At 35.8% G+C, this 2,483-nt stretch overlaps 1 non-coding gene across 1 annotated transcript; it reads right to left on the bottom strand.

The window, feature by feature from the left end:
• Positions 1-2,098: 2,098 nt before the first annotated feature.
• On the bottom strand, positions 2,099-2,202 carry LOC147504889 (small nucleolar RNA R71). Its single transcript, XR_015194076.1, has one exon. It is a non-coding gene; the product is annotated as a small nucleolar RNA R71 (small nucleolar RNA).
• Between the last annotated feature and the right edge of the window lie 281 nt (positions 2,203-2,483).

The raw sequence follows: 2,483 nt of genomic DNA, 5'->3' as shown, positions 1-2,483 counted from the left end.
TCGTTCTGCAAAGCATTTGGACACTCTGATGTTAAATTAATAAAGAATCATGCTGCCCCAAAGCCTGCTGATAAGAGCCCAAAACTATAGTTTTAACCCCTTAATAATATTACATTTAGACCAATTATGTGTATAATAAATAAGAGTTAGTACTATTTACGTGTTTTTGTGTATTTCAAGTCTTTGAGTCAAATATGTGAAGAAACATGTCACTTTTGCAATAGAAAGGAGCAAAGGTTGGTTGCTAAGAAGTTCTATGACTAAATGCCAAGATTCAAGGAGAAAAAGCCTTTTTAAAGCCCGGTCAAAGCTAAAAAGTCAAAGTCAACGTGGGCAGAAATAGAGAAGAAAAGTCAACAGAACTTTCACAAGCCGTATCTTTGGAATTTGACTTCAGAATTGGGCCTATTAGATGTCAAAACGACCGGCTCGGAAAGATCTTTCTAACGGTCCGCACCTTGAGCTAATAGAAGGAGCAAAAGTAGATAAAAAGGCTATTGTAGTAATTTTTAGCAGAGAAACCCTTTTTGGACTTAAGTAATTAGGTTTTGGGCTTGATTTAAGGGCCCAAAACATGGCTCCGAAGCCTATGCATGAAATTGTAAATCTAGCCCTCTCTTATATAAAGAGGACTAAGGCATAACTCTTAACTACCTAGGATTTAATTTATATAACTCTTGCATTAGTTTTAAGTTAGTTGATTATTCAATACTTAGCTTTAATATAGCTTTTAATTCTTAGACTCTCTTCCATTAGATTAATAAAAGCCAAGTTATTGTTCTTCATTATGTCTTCTTCTTATTCTTCTATTAATGATAGTCTAACGACTTCTAGCTAAATCTCCATTATAGGGATTTGATGAAGCTTGATGAAGACTTGATGTGTTATTTAGAATTATTACATTTAAGAGTTTCACTCTAGTAGGTTAGTTGATTCGCCATGAGAATGGGGGTGATTTCCTCACATACTAAGTATTAGTTGGTAGAGATTGCCATGAATAATTAGGGATCAATTACTTAATCTTTATTGGTTAGGATTGAAATAATCTATACTAGCATATTACGAATCAATCAAAGTGGAATCAAATTCCACTAATTCCTTCTCCATATTCACATCTAAGTATTTAATTGCCATAGTATAAGTTAAAACATTTTAGTTAGTTCAATCACCATATTAGTATAATTACAATCCATTACTCTCATTATGTTTTGTTAGAATTGATTAAACTAGTGAAACTTACGTCTAAGAAACTAAGAGTAGAATGAATTCTCTACTCCACATATTGTATGATAAACGATAGTAGATAACTTTGAGCATAGACTAGTAAATATCTTTAGTTTTACTTATTCATAGCATAACTAGTTAAGAGTAGGTAAAACTATTGTTTTACGGTTTGGAGTGGAAGAAGGAGTACCTGAATGCCTCCTTGCTACGCGTTTGAATATCATCTTGTATATACAATCTCAGTGTATTTACGTGGTTGGAAACACTTAATAACTTGAATGAAGAGAGTTGGAAACTAACCTGTGAGAAATCAGGCTTTTGTCAGAAGGTTTTTATTTCTAGCATATAAGGGTTGTTTGACCACTGTTAGTGGTTTATATTCATATTGGCCTTAGCCTTGCATGAGATTAAGGTCCAGTACTAGTAAACCATCTTCTGTTATTTATCGTAAGCGTCAACGCACACACCTATCTAGAATACCACACACTACACCTGCATCAATGGTAGACGAAACAGAGACTCCTTTCTCTGATTTTTACAAGGCCCTTAACGATAGCCCTAAGTCTTGCATCGTTCTGCAGACCCAGTGGGTGATTTTCGAATTCCCCCGAATATACTTAATTTGTTACCTATTTCTCATGGTTTAGACCACGAGAAGCCTTATCAGCATATGCGTAGGATTGAACAAATTCTTACCACATTTCATCATCCTACCATTGGTTCGAAGCAAATTAAACTTAGGGTGTTTCCTTTCACTATAGCCGATAAGGCAACGTCTTCGTTAACTGCCCAAACGCCTAATTCTATGGACTCACGGGCTAATCTCGTTCAATTGTTCATGGAACAGTTTAACCTACCTCTGAAGACAGATGAAATGTTTCAAAAGATTCATTTCTTCTGCCAGAATCCTCATGAATCCTTTTCAGAAGCCTGGAATCATTTCACTGATCTTCTCATCGAGTGTCCACATCATAACCTTGCGAAAGACACGCTTGTTCGTGCCTTTTTCAAAGGGCTTTTACATCACTATAAAGAGGTACTTGATATAATGACTGGGCGTAGTTTCCTTAGTAAAGGTGCCTCATAGGCTTATCAGTTTTTAGAAGATCAATCTAAGCGTCAAAATAACTGGGGGGAGGTGATGACATCCCCCGCTCCAATAATGCTTCTTCCACAGTTAAGGCTGCCAGTATGTTTGAGGTTAAACCTGATCCCGAGCTTAGAACTCTAATTGAATCTCTCACTAAAAAGGTAGAAGC

Source organism: Coptis chinensis, chromosome 4, assembly GCF_015680905.1.
Source record: "Coptis chinensis isolate HL-2020 chromosome 4, ASM1568090v1, whole genome shotgun sequence".
Lineage (NCBI taxonomy): Eukaryota > Viridiplantae > Streptophyta > Magnoliopsida > Ranunculales > Ranunculaceae > Coptis > Coptis chinensis.
Note: the sequence above shows the minus strand (reverse complement) of the source record. Positions and strands in the feature narration are given on the sequence as shown.